The sequence below is a fragment of the Ovis aries genome, chromosome 18 (assembly GCF_016772045.2).
Source record: "Ovis aries strain OAR_USU_Benz2616 breed Rambouillet chromosome 18, ARS-UI_Ramb_v3.0, whole genome shotgun sequence".
Taxonomy (NCBI): Eukaryota; Metazoa; Chordata; class Mammalia; order Artiodactyla; family Bovidae; genus Ovis; species Ovis aries.
The window spans coordinates 40,543,102-40,557,737 of record NC_056071.1 but is presented as its reverse complement, the minus strand read 5'-3'; the positions used below and the strand labels follow the sequence as shown (position 1 = coordinate 40,557,737).

The window sequence follows — 14,636 nt, the reverse complement described above, 5'->3', positions numbered from 1 at the left end:
ACTGAAGCCTGTGCACTAGAGCCTGTGCTCCGCAACAAGAGAATCATTGCAATGAGAAGCCCACGCACCACATGAAGAGGAGCTCCCACTCGCTGTAACTAAAGAAAGCTTGTGTGCAGCAGAAAAGACCCATCACAGCCAAAAAACATATATAAATATTTTTTCCAAAAAAAACTTAAGGTGCACAACATGATCTTTGGAAATATGTATACATTGTGAAATGATTCCCCCAATCAAGTGAATTTACCTACGCATCACCTCAACGTATTTACCTTGTGTGTGTATATGGTGAGAACACTAAGATCTATTCTCTTGGCAACTCTCAAATACATGATACAATATTATTAACCATAGTCACCATGCTGAACATCAGATCTTGAAAACTTATTCATCTTGCATAAGTGATATTTAGTACTGTTTGACCAGTATCTCCCCATTTCCCCTACCCTCCTGCCCCTGACAACCACAGTTCTACCCTTTTTTTCTGAGTAAGTTTATTTTATTTATTTATTTTTTTTAATTTTAAAATCTTTAATTCTTACATGCGTTCCCAAACATGAACCCTCCTCCCACCTCCCTCCCCATAACATCTCTCTGGGTCATCCCCATGCACCAGCCCCAAGCATGCTGTATCCTGCATCAGACATTGACTGGCAATTCAATTCTTACATGATAGTATACATGTTAGAATGCCATTCTCCCAAATCATCCCACCCTCTCCCTCTCCCTCTGAGTCCAAAAGTCCGTTATACACATCTGTGTCTTTTTTGCTGTCTTGCAAATAGAACTACCTTATGACCCAGCAATCCCCCTGCTGGGCATACACACCAAGGAAACCAGAATTGAAAGAGACACATGTACCCCAATGTTCATCGCAGCACTGTTTATAATAGCCAGGACATGGAAACAACCTAGATGTCCATCAGCAGATGAATGGATAAGAAAGCTGTGGTACATATACACAATGGAATATTACTCAGCCATTAAAAAAGAATTCATTTGAGTAAGTTTATTTTAGATACTACAAATAAGTAAGATTAAATGATGTTTGTCATGCTCACTTTGGCAGCACATATACTAAAACTGGAATGATACAGAGAAGATTAGCATGGCTCCTGCATAAGGATGACATGCAAATTCATGAAGTATTCCATATTTTTTTAAGAAATGTTGTTTGTCTTTCAGTGTCTGGTTTATTCCACTTAGAATAATGTCCTCTAGAATTATCCACTTTGTCACAAATGATAGGATTTCCTTCTTTTTCATGGCTGAATAGTAATCTACTGTATGAAGTGAAGTGAAGTTGCTCAGTCGTGTCCGACTCTTTGCAACCCCGTGGACTGCAGCCTACCAGGCTCCTCCGTCCATGGGATTCTCCAGGCAAGAATACTGGAGTGGGTTACCATTTCCTTCTCCAGGGGATCTTCCCAACCCAGGGATCAAATTCAGGTCTCCTGCATTGGAGGCAGATGCTTTAACCTCTGAGCCACCAGGGAAAGACCTGTATAATATTCCAATATATTATATCCACTGTATAATATTCCAATACACCACATTTCTTTATCCACCTACCCATAGATGGCCATTTAGGCTGTTTCCATATCTTGGTTACTGTGAATAATGATGCAGTAACATAGAGATATGACTACAGTGATGTCATTTCCTTCAGATATATATTAGAAGTGGAGTTGCTGAATTATATGGTGGTTATTTCTTTAGGTTTTTTTTTTTTTTAAGGAATCTCCATACTGTTTTATAAATGGCTATACCAGTTTACATTCCCACTAACCTTTGACTTTGGCCAAAGTCATTCTTTCCCCATCTGACCCATTCTCTCCCTCTCTCTCCCCTTCTCTCAGTTGTGATTATTACCTGCTCATTCAGACCCAGGGATGGACAGGCAATGCCTTAAATTCCTTAGTAGCCTGAGGATACCACACGTGAACGTGAACGTGAAGTCACTCAGTAGTGTCCGACTCTTAGTGACCCCATGGACTGTAGCCTACCAGGCTCCTCTGTCCATGGGATTTTCCAGGCAATAGTACTGGAGTGGATTACCATTTCCTTCTCCAAGGAATCTTCGCAACCCAGGGATTGAACCCGAATCTCCCACATCGTAGACAGACGCTTTACCGTCTGTGATCTCAGCCAAAAATCCCCCATAATTTCTGGATATCCTGTCTATACCTTTATACATTTAGTTTTATTTAAACTCGCTGAAAATTACCCACTTTGTAGGAGTCAACTATTTTCCACTAAGACCCTAACTAATATATATTCTTACTTCTTATAAATCCAATTTTTATCACAACTCTTCATTATCCTAGGTCTCAAACAGAAATTTTTCTCCTCCTTAAATATGTATATTCCAATTCCATAGGATCTTAGGATCCTGGGAATGGAGTAGCTGATATCAGTTGTTTAATTACACTTTCAATATTCAGAGTACAGTAGATGTTCACTTAGCTGATGAACTGCTGCAGCAGAGCCTCTATACATCACTTCCCTTCTCCAAAGTTTGCCAGTCACCTTGTAAAAATAACACTGGACAAATTGCCTCATTTAGCACAACATCTCCCTCTACAAAAATCACTATCATTTTTCTGCATCTCCCCAAATTAAGATCTAAGAGTTCACCATCAACCCACATCTAAAAATTAAACTTATACATTCTGAGATTAATCAAAGCCTTTTAAAAGGGCTAATCTTAATCTTCCCAAAGAACGGCAATGCCAAAGAATGTTCAAACTACCACACAATTGCACTCATCTTACATGCTAGCAAAGTAATGCTCAAAATTCTCCAAGCCAGGCTTCAATAGTATGTGAACTATGAACTTCCAGATGTTCAAGCTGGATTTAGAAAAAGTAGAGGAACCAGAGATCAAATTGCCAACATCCACTGGATCATCAAAAAAGCAAGAGAAATCCAGTAAAACATCTACTTCTGCTTTAATGACTACGCCAAAGCCTTTGACTGTGTGGATCACAACAAACTGTGGAAAATTCTTAAAGAGATGGGAATACCAGACCACCTGACCTGTCTCCCAAGAAATCTGTATGCAAGTCCAGAAGCAACAGTTAGAACTGGACGTGGAACAACAGATTGGTTCCAAATCGGGAAAGAAGTACATCAAGGCTGTATATTGGCACCCTGCTTATTTAATATATATGCAGAGTACATCATGTGAAATGCTGGGCTGGATGAAGCACAAGCTGGAATCAAGATTGCCAGGAGAAATATCAATAACCTCAGATACGCAGATGATACCACCCTTATGTCAGAAAGTGAAGAACTAAAGAGCCTCTTGATGAAAGTGAAAGAGCAGAGTGAAAAAGTTAGCTTAAAATTCAACATTCAGAAAACAAAGATCATGGCATCTGGTCCCATCACTTCATGGCAAATAAATGCGGGAACAGTGACAGACTTTATTTTGGGGGCTCCAAAATCACTGCAGATGGTGACTGAAGCCATGACATTAAAAGACACTTGCTCCTTGGAAGAAAAGCTATAACCAATCTAGACAGCATACTAAAAAGCAGAGACATTACTTTGCCAACAAAGGTCGATCTAGTCAAAGTTATGGATTTTCCAGTGGTCATGTATGGATGTGAGAGTTTGACTATAAAGAAATCTGAGAGCCGAAGAATTGATGCTTTTGATCTGTGGTGTGGGAGAAGACTCTTGGCCTGCAAGGAGACCAACCAGTCTATCCTAAAGGAAGTCAGTCCTGAATATTCACTGGAAGGACTGATGCTGCAGCTGAAACTCCAATATTTTGGCCACCTGATGTGAAGAACTGACTCACTAGAAAAGACCCTGATGCTGGGAAAGATTGAAGGCAGGAGAAGGGGACAACAGAAGATGAGATGGTTGGGTGGCCTCACTGACTTGATGGACATGAGTTTGAATAAGCTCCAGGAGTTGGTGATGGGCAAGGAAGCCTGGTGCACTGCAGTCCATGGGGTTGCAAAGAGTCAGACACGACTGAGGAACTGAACTGCACTGAATCTTAAGGTTAATGGGAAGAATTAATTCCAGACAGTACTGATTTTAATCTGTCCGCATCCTCTGCATTTCGTTTCATCCAAGTTAACAGCAACTAAAAACATAGCTAAAATTCTCTACTAAAAGTATTTCTTAGGATGAACACTTAGGTTAATAATTTTCAAAAAAAATGTGTGGGAGAAAAGGCACACTCATCTCTATTCTCTGTCCTTATAATGTTTAAAATGACTTAAATACTCTCACAGTGTGAGGATTTAACATCAGAGAGCCAAGCAAACTCAAGGAAGGAAACAGAATTACATCTAGTAAAGAGCAAAACTACATGATTTCTGCAAAGCAGTTCATCAATCTGATGTGACTCTAACATAATTACTCAGGAGAGAATCTGAAGGTGGAAACGGCCACTGAAGAAACAATTACCTTAATTAATCTGCATTGATGAAAATGAGAAGTAGAGTTGAACAACAATAATAGCAATAATTAAAAAAAAAAAAGCTAATGCATCACACTTACTATGTTTGTAAGACACAGTTTTAAATGTTCTACATGCATTCACTTATCTAATCTTCAGAACAATCCTAGGAATTAGATCACTATTGCTGTTCCCAATATTCAGATGAAGAAAAAGAGATTCAGAGAATTTAAGCAATTTTTCCAAAGCCACACAGCTAGTAAGTGACAGAGCTGGGATTCAAGAGTGGGTCATCTGGCTTAGTACCCATATATCAAATCACCAAGACATACCATCTCTACTGGAACTTAGAAAAACCATCCTTTTATTGGTGTGCAATTAAAAACTATATCATCTTATCACAGTATATGAATTCCATTTAATTTCTGCTTCTCTTTTAGGAACAACAACTAAAAACGGGAACTGAGGCATCCCAAGAGAACTCTTCCTGGTGTAGTCAGAGACATGGCGTTAGGACCTAGTTTTATCAGCAGAAAAGAAAATGAATAAATTCTCATCATTTAGGAGAGAATCAGGAACCTCTTTGTGAATCTGCTGACAGCTATGGTCCCTTTCCCCAGAATGTACTTTGCATTCAATTACAGGCGTTTGCAGAAGCCCAGATGTCCATCCATAGGCCTTATGTGAGAACACTCTCTTCTTAAATGAATCCTAAGTCTACAATGCTGTATATATTTTATTAAATTAAAAAAACAAGAATCAACTGATAAACCAATATTTTCACTGGGTGACTTCTATAATGGAAGCACTGTGCCCAATCTTGTGTGAAGAGTCTAAGAAAAGATGTATAATATAGTCCCCGCCTTCAAAGAGCTGGATGGTCAAGTTTGCAAAATGGTAGGGTCATTACTTCTCTAGGGACTCTAAAGAAAGAAATATTAATTTTAGCTTGAGTTGTCAGGCAAGGCTTTAAAAGAAGACTTGGAACATGATGTGGTCTAGAGAGCTGATAAGGATTGCAGAGAAATCGAGAAATGGCATTTGATATCAGAAAATAATAGAATTATTCCTTTTAACACTTGCCTGGATTTATAGGCTAAGAAAATTACTTTTATGAAAAATACTGTGTGTTACTTGCAATTGTTAAGAATCTTATTTTCCAACCAGATACTGTGCTTCCTGGCAACATGCTCACCTCGGCCCAGCTCTCTGCTGGGAGGACAGCACACAGCTGGCAGCCCTTGGGCTGTCCTCTCAGAAGCCAACTATTAATAGATGGCGCATAACACTGTTCACCAGGACAAGGATACCTGTCAGTAGAAATTGGCTTACGGCTCTTCACTCATCTCCCCATGGCCAGAGAAGCCCAACAAATAGAAATTTATTTTGATTCTGAGGTAGCTTTCTATCTAATTAGCAATCCCATGAGTCCCTACTCTTTTCACTCAGCTGTCAACAGTCCTTGATGTTCTGAATAAAGAAGCTGTCCAAACTGGGATTAAAAAGAAGGGGGGAAAATTCACCATTCCTTTTCTCAGACTCCATGTGGAGGTGCTGAGCTGGCTCAGCTCCCTAGAGAGCTCTCTTTACCTTTTCTTTGCAGCCCTAGTGACTATGCAGGATTGAGGTATTTACATCTCACAGCCTTGATTCTTGCTGCAATTCCTTCTAGCAAAAATTCCACACAACAGAAGGACAGGGTACAGTTAAAATTCTGGTAGAATCAACGTTGACCTGATTGGGAAATTCTAGAAAAGAGATTAAGTTACTAATTAGCTAGGGTTGCAAAAAAAAAAAAAGGCAATGTATAGAAATAGAATACAAGGAAGAAGACATCCAGTAAAATGGTCATCCTACATTCAACCAGAAATGGATACCGCCATCTCATATGTGGAAAGAGATGCAAGTTTGGAGCGGTTGCCTCCTTTCAAGAGATTCACAGTTTGACAGTGTTGCAGTATATCCCCCAGAGGACTGGGTAAAATTGGAGGGTGGGAGGGGGAGGTACAGTGGAGAAGAAAGTATCATAGAAAGCAAGCAGGTCAAAAACAGAAATGAAACATAATTTTAAATGAACTCATACTTTGATACTCTATAGCTGGGAGTAGTGAGAATAAGATCCAACAAACTAATACCATGCCACATCACTGTCACTTTTCACTTTCATGCATTGGAGAAGGAAATGGCAACCCACTCCAGTGTTCTTGCCTGGAGAATCCCAGGGATGGGGGAGCCTGGTGGGCTGCCGTCTATGGGGTTGCACAGAGTCGGACACGACTGAAGTGACTTAGCAGCAGCAGCAGTAATCTGTGTTTTCACAAGAATTCCAGGTGATTCAGATGCACTTCAGTTTGTGAACAACTGGGTTAGACTAGAGTAGAATGGGTGTTGGATTCTCAACCACAATGACCAGGACAATGGTCGAGGGATCAGACCAACCATTAAGATGACCAAAGAGTTTATTCAATTACCATTTTTGAATGCTTGCTCCACTTCAACTTTTTATTTTACTTTCACTATACCATTTAACACTATACAGTATCTCTGCCAGGTATTACTGTCTCCATTTTACAGCTTAAGAAATGGAATTTCAAGCAATTTAAGTAAACATTCAATTTTACAGAGCAAAGTCAAGATCTGAACAAGGCCTTCTGACTCTAACCCACTTTTCATTTCATTATGCCAGAGTTGAAAGATGGAGGCTGCCTTAGCCTCTATATTCTAGGGAGGCTCTGAACTCCTTGATATTCATATTTAAATGAAGATTGACCAGAGAAATATCCTCAAATCTATAGTCTTCCTTGGGTCCTGAAATTCTAAGAAATTGCCAGATTATGAGGCTTCCCTGAGGATACTTCTTAACTGCCTCTTAGAGTTCAGAGTAAACCAAGCCTAAAGAGATGGCCCAGGATACAACAGACATTTTTTTTTTTCCCTCTCAGAAATGGAAAGGAAACCCCCTAAAGGCCCAAAACCGAGAGAAATCTCAAAAACAGGTACTCAAGTTCCTGTTACTCTAGACAGAGGTCACTGCCATTCTCAGTAAGAAATGGGCTTGCATGTAAATGATACATGCGGTGGCCACAAGATGGGGTGAGAGAACTAAGATTCTTACATTGAGCCAGGACCCTAAAAGGGCCACACTCTGAGAACAGGTAGACTAAAACAAAAAATCAATCTACAGATGGAGGACAAGGAAACTCCTCTTCCTCAGGCTGAACTCTAAGGGGAAAAAAAAAAATCTCCCCTGATAATTTGCAACAAGAGGCTTGCCCTTACGGTGAGTTTGAGATGCGGATTTATACTACTCAGTTCAGTTCAGTTCAGTCACTCAGTCGTGTCCGACTCTTTGAGACCCCATGAATCGCAGCACGCCAGGCCTCCCTGTCCATCACCATCTCCCAGAGTTCACTCAGACTCACGTCCATCGAGTCAGTGATGCCATCCAGCCATCTCATCCTCGGTCGTCCCCTTCTCCTCCTGCCCCCAATCCCTCCCAGCATCAGAGTCTTTTCCAATGAGTCAACTCTTCGCATGAGGTGGCCAAAGTACTGAAGTTTCAGCTTTAGCATCATTCCTTCCAGAGAAATCCCAGGGCTGATCTCCTTCAGAATGGACTGGTTGGATCTCCTTGCAGTCCAAGGGACTCTCAAGAGTCTTCTCCAACACCACAGTTCAAAAGCATCAATTCTTCGGTGCTCAGCCTTCTTCACAGTCCAACTCTCACATCCATACATGACTACTGGAAAAACCATAGCCTTGACTAGACGGACCTTAGTCGGCAAAGTAATGTCTCTGCTTTGAATATGCTATCTAGATTGGTCATAACTTTTCTTCCAAGGAGTAAGCGTCTTTTAATTTCATGGCTGCAATCACCATCTGCAGTGATTTTGGAGCCCAAAACAATAAAGTCTGACACTGTTTCCACTGTTTCCCCATCTATTTCCCATGAAGTGATGGGACCAGATGCCATGATCTTCATTTTCTGAATGTTGAGCTTTAAGCCAACTTTTTCACTCTCCTCTTTCACTTTCATCAAGAGGCCTTTTAGTTCCTCTTCACTTTCTGCCATAAGGGTGGTATCATCTGCATATCTGAGGTTATAGATATTTCTCCCGGCAATCTTGATTCCAGCTTGTGTTTCTTCCAGTCCAGCATTTCTGATGATGTACTCTGCATAGAAGTTAAATAAGCAGGGTGACAATATACAGCCTTGATGTATCAGTCTGTTGTTCCATGTCCACTTCTAACTGTTGCTTCCTGACCTGCATACAGATTTCTCAAGAGGCAGGTTAGGTGGTCTGGTATTCCCATCTCTTTCAGAATTTTCCACAGTTTATTGTGATCCACACAGTCAAAGGCTTTGGCATAGTCAATAAAGCAGAAGTAGGTGTTTTTCTGGAACTCTCTTGCTTTTTCCATGATCCAGCAGATGATGGCAATTTGATCTCTGGTTCCTCTGCCTTTTCTAAAACCAGCTTGAACATCAGGAAGTTCACGGTTCACATATTGCTGAAGTCTGGCTTGGAGAATTTTGAGCATTACTTTACTAGCATGTGAGATGAGTGCAATTGTGCTAGCAAGGGCAATAAATCCCCAGTCAAAGAAAGTAACATAAAAATTGGTTTCCAGATTGTTACTGCCCCTGAGGTCCTGGCTAACAAAACCAGGAAGCCTCTTTGTAGAGACACATTCCCATCTCAGGCCACACAGGGTTCTCACAGATAAGAGCTCACAATCCTAAATCACAAACCCTGAAGGAAATGTCACCACAGCTGAAAGTTCAAAGAAACAACAAATATGAACTTCACATAATAGAATTATCTGAACAGGAGTTTTAAAATTATTTTTTAAAGTAAAAGAAAGAATTAAAAATATGAGAAAGAAACATGATATTATCAAAAAAAATAAAATAACGAAGCAGATTTGAAAAAGATATGCAATAAGGAAATTTTCAACCTCTGTCATACAATTGAGCACACACACACATCATTCTTAACAAGAAATGTATGACCTCATTGAGAAATCATCCTGGGTTGCAACAGAAGTTGTCAGAGAGGCAAGAAAAGCATAAGGTTAATCTCATTGCTCCACAAAGCATTTTGTAATTTGAGAATCTAATCAAGGAATCACCAAAATGCCCTGCTTTATACTGTATCCAATTCTATCCCTACAACGACATGGAGAGATTTGTTCCTGTCGCCTGCTGTAACATGGTGAGAAGTTGAACAACAGCTAAATGACTGGTGATGATGTTTTTAAGAATACAGAGGGCATGTTTGATGAAAAGCTTTGTGAAATCTCTTGCCCTGCAGAACTTCACCTTTCAGCTTAATATTTATATTCGTGGTATTTCACAACAAAGGCAAGCATTTCAGAAAGTATTATATTAAACTCAAACCTCTCTTCAGCAAAGTGAGTTTTCTTTATTAAACTTAAAACTTTTTATTCTGGTTTTCTAGATAAGGAGCATTTCCCTTAAAATTTATTTCTAATAACTTGTAGAAATATAAAAAGGGAAACATTCAAGTTGCAGAATATCATTAATTTGTACCAAATACAAATTCAATTCTAGTGTTGGAGAAACGCTTCTGTGAAGGCCTGCAGTTCAGTAACCATCATAAATGTACTTATTCACAGAGATTGTCACACCCCTTCTGCTGCTAGACCTAGCAGAAGCCTGAAACCACAGGAGAGGCCTGCACAGAACAAGTGGATGGCTGAAAAGCACAGGATTGCATCAAACTATGCTCATCAACTTGGATGCTTCTGTCTTAATCCATTCCTGGCTGAGAGAAAGGCCGCTCCTTCACATTCCTCCCTGCATTTCCAGAATGCGTGAATCACTTGGCAAAACCTGAGGCCAAAGGAACCACAAAAGGCAACTTAAAGCCAAGAATCCCTTGCCTGACCCTGCCTCAGAGAGAACGAACTCCTGGTTTAAATAGAGGCTTGGAGGAAGCAGCGACTCCCTTCCTACCAGGGAGAAGGCCTCGTGCCTGCCCACCACAGATTTCCTGCCATCACTGGAGACAGGCAGAGCCTCACTGCATTTGGGACCTATGTTTGCTGCTGGGAAGAAAGCAGAGAAGCACTTCTGGCCCTTGTACAAACACCAATTATGTTCCTTGTTTACAAAGCAGTTATTTGCCTGAATGCAAGCCACATAAAGAGCAGGAAGATTCTCTTCTCTTACAAAGTCAGAGTTCGTTATCTATCTGTAACACAAAGGTCTCCTTTATTATAAACTTGGAATAAATGTGTCTACACAGAGGATAAGTGATTGAAGGCACAAGCAACACTGCCAAGCTAGTAGAGTGGCATCTGAGATTTATTGTGTGGTTAGTGTGAAAGGTAGAACAGTGACAGATGATTAGTTTTCCGGTTAGAAGCCTAAGGCTTCAAAGAGATCTCAGTGCTACCGTTTCTCAAGTTGCTAGTTTCGTAGCAACTAAGTGAACTCTTATTTACATAGTCATCAGCCAGTGTTAGTTTCAGCCTTCTCTGTACCTACTCTCATCTTAAAACATCCAACCACAAATGCTTGGCAGAGAGTTCTTTCCTTCCGGTAAATTAATTAAGGGTTATTGAGTACCTACAGCCTATTTAGAGCTGTGTGTTAAATCTAAGTCACAAATCTTCTTCTCATAAAGAAGGTGGTTCATTTAAGAAGAAAATCATCTCATCACACAAGGAGAAATATATTTTTCTACTTCTTTAATTTTGTATCTATTCAAGATGAAGGATGTTCACTTAAGTTATTGTGATCATCATTTCATGATGTATAAAAGCCAAATCATTATGCTGTACCTTAAACTTATATGGTGCTGTATGTCAATTACATCTCAATAAACCGAAAGGAAATAAACAAGTGGAAAAAAAAGATGACAAAAATTGTACTTTGGCCCATTATGTGGGTTTTCTTGCTTTGAGGCACTTGGTGGCTCCTCCAGAAACAGCCATAGTTCATTTCTTGGCACCATGGCCCTGACCCCAACTTGTGGGTATCCTGGCAAGAAAGGCAGAGTACTTGGAACTCAAAGGCAGTAATTCTCAAAGGTGGTCCCTGGACCAGGAGCATAAACACCACTGGGGAACTTGTTAGAAATGAAGAAGCTCAGTCTTTGCCCAGAGCTAAGGAATCAGAAGCTCTGGGACCGATTCTCAGCAATTTAATGTTCTTCAGGTGATTCTAATGTATGTTCAAGTATGAGAAGCACTGGTTTAAGTGAACTGATTTTTAAAGCTCTGCCACTTGTCAAACTGTCTTGCTTTGTTTCCACTTTCTACCTTTTTAAAACTAGAGAATTTTTGTTTTGTTAACAAGTTATAACCCTTTTGGCTGCAAGTCACAGCAGACACTTATCAAACTAGCTTGAACAATGAGAATGTTGACTGCTGGTGCTACTGCTGCTGCTAAGTCACTTCTGTGCGACCCCATAGACGGCAGCCCACAAGGCTCCCCCGTCCCTGGGATTCTCCAGGCAAGAACACTAGAGTGGGTTGCCATTTCCTTCTCCAATGCATGAAAGTGGAAAGTGAAAGTGAAGTTGCTCAGTCGTGTCCAACTCTTAGCGACCCCATGGACTGCAGCCTACCAGGCTCCTCCACCCATGGGATTTTCCAGGCAAGAGTACTGGAGTGGGGTGCCATTGCCTTCTCTGGAGAATATTGACTGGCTCACCTAATTGGAAAACTAGCATAGGGCCAGTTCCCCCATTGATCTAATCCACCAGCCCTGACTTGGGTTTTCCCAGAATTCTATTAATCCCACGCTCCTCCCAGGTGGTCAGTGAGATGGCACAGCAGTTCCATCTCACAGCTGCACACAAAAGCCTCCAGTGGAAGAGAGAGGGCTCACTTCTGGCAGCTCCCAAAAGAGTGAAGGAAAACTTTCCCAGAAGTCTCCAACACACCTTTCCTCTCTTTTATCATGGATCCAAATTACAATATGAAGTCATTCCTGAACCAATTACTGGCAGAAAGGATGGGAATGAACAGTCAGGCCCATTACCACATCTGTGGGTGGAGTTAGTTCCCCCCACCCCCACGTGGAGGGTGGATGTCAAAAGAAAATCAGGGTTTCAGCTAGAGAGGAGAAAGGAGGAATGACTGATAGGTGTCAGCTCATTTCCAAGAATATCCTCTCCGTAAAGGAAATCATCAGTTCTCGACATGGCAATTAAAGCTAGATATCATGAGTCTAGAAAGCCAAAACCACAAACTCCAGCCCTTAGCACTGAACAATAATTAGGCTGGAGGGAAAGTTATCAAATCTCACAGGAAAACTCAGGAGTAGAGTGAAAAATAAAAACTATTTCCTTTTTATTTCTTATCCCATTATTCTACTTCTCCCACCTCTGACAATACAATTTTCTAAGGAATAGCTGAGGTCTTCTGGCCATTTCCCCAGTGTTACATGAATATTCCTTACAGATAATTGATGACACATTTCACTCACAAATAGTACATCCTGGAACTATTTCTATAGCTTACTAGATATTAATTAGAGCAACAACTCTAAGCCAGATAGTGTTAAGCAAAGAGGGTACAATGAGGGTGGGTCCTCATCTCTAGGACCCACAGTGAAATGAAGATATGTGAACAGGTGAGCACAATGCAAGGGGCAGTGGGCAATAACAGACACATGCCCACACTGTAAACGAACCATACACCAAAGCAATGAAATCCACCTGAGATATGAAGGATGGAGGTGATACTCCAGGAAGGTTTTGAAAGATAAATAAGGAGGGGAAAGTTAAGTTTCTGGCCAACCCTTAGAAGTCAACATAGATAATGTAGCATTTCGTTTGCATAACAAAGCAGCAGATCCACCCAGGGCAGAATACTCTACCTCAGTGCAGGGGTTCAGACACAATTGTATTGACATATTTTGAAAGTAACTTGCTACTAATTATAAAATACTAACATATGCAAATGATTCACCACTTAATAAATGAAAGCAGGTTCAAGGTTATCACTATAAACCTGTTGCTTTTATTTTTCATGTGCTTTCAGAGGTGGAGAAAAAAGGGAACAGAGTTATATTTAGCCTAATGGAGACAGAGTATGTGTCTGAGGTTCCCATGATTGTATATAGTAGGTATGAACAGGATCTGTTCTGAGTCCTGGCTAGAAAAGGTGAGGACAGAAGCTTTAGGCTAATGCTGTTATTAATTAATTCCTGAAGTCAACTCCTAACTTGTGGTAACCAAGGCCCTAACTGGGGCCTTGAAATGAAATGAAACTAAGGTAGTCCTAACTTGCACAAGTCCACTCTACAATGAATGATGCTATCAAGCAGATGCCCGATTTTTCACATGCACAAAACTGTTCTGCCCCACAATTTTTCAGAGATAAGGGTCTTTTTCCTCCTTTTCCTTTAGTTGCTAAGAATGACAAATACAGTGACTTTTATATAAAAATAAAGCCATATTTACAGGAACTGCTTCTCCCACTAAATAATGGAAGTAAACTTAAGAAAACTACACGCTTCAGTTGACTAGAATCAAAGGTCACCCCAGCAAAAACAGACACATGCAACAAATAAATATGCTGCGGCCAAGTTCAGGGGTATCTGTGTGTGTGTGTGTGCATTTGCACTCAGGTGTAGAGAAGAGACAGGGAAAGAGAGCTGCTGTGTGATATGAGTATAGATTTCTTCAAGAGCAGGTCATCTTGACTACTGTTCAGTCTGTTTGCTCTCATGTACCAGTGACCCCACATTTCCTGTCCCCAAAAGTTTGTTATTTTATTCTTTTTGAGACTCAGAGTCTGATGCTTCATCTTACCCTGTAGAACTGTAAGACCACCCCATTGGTCCCAGTTTGGGAACTTAATCTCCCTAATATTATAACATATTTGCCAGACTCCTTTGGAATCCTAAATCTCTGGAAGTTTAGAACATTCGCCTCAATCAAGCAAAGAGTGTATCCCTTGTGGGTGGCATACAACACATCATGAACACTCAGTAAACTTTCTAGACGGTAATAGCAGAAAATCATCTTGGAAGAAGAGTATAAGAAACACTTCTGAAATACCAGCGTCAAATGGCTTTCAATTTCACCTACTGCTCGAAGATCACTTTACTGAATGTTATACTACCACCTGTGAGTTTCATACTTGAATAAGCAGAATTCATGCACCTATGTTAAGTATTATCATTTAACATGACTCTGTAAAAGAGAGTGCTTGGTGGTTATTATTGATTTTAAAT

The 14,636-nt window shown here is 40.4% G+C and overlaps 1 protein-coding gene and 1 non-coding gene across 2 annotated transcripts in view; one reads left to right on the top strand and one right to left on the bottom strand.

Moving 5' to 3' along the window:
• Positions 1-14,636, bottom strand: part of AKAP6 (A-kinase anchoring protein 6) — a 501,319-nt gene that overhangs the window by 419,332 nt on the left and 67,351 nt on the right. The gene's annotated exons all lie outside the window — the stretch shown is intronic.
• Positions 1,054-1,160, top strand: LOC114109279 (U6 spliceosomal RNA). Its single transcript, XR_003585953.1, has one exon. It is a non-coding gene; the product is annotated as a U6 spliceosomal RNA (small nuclear RNA).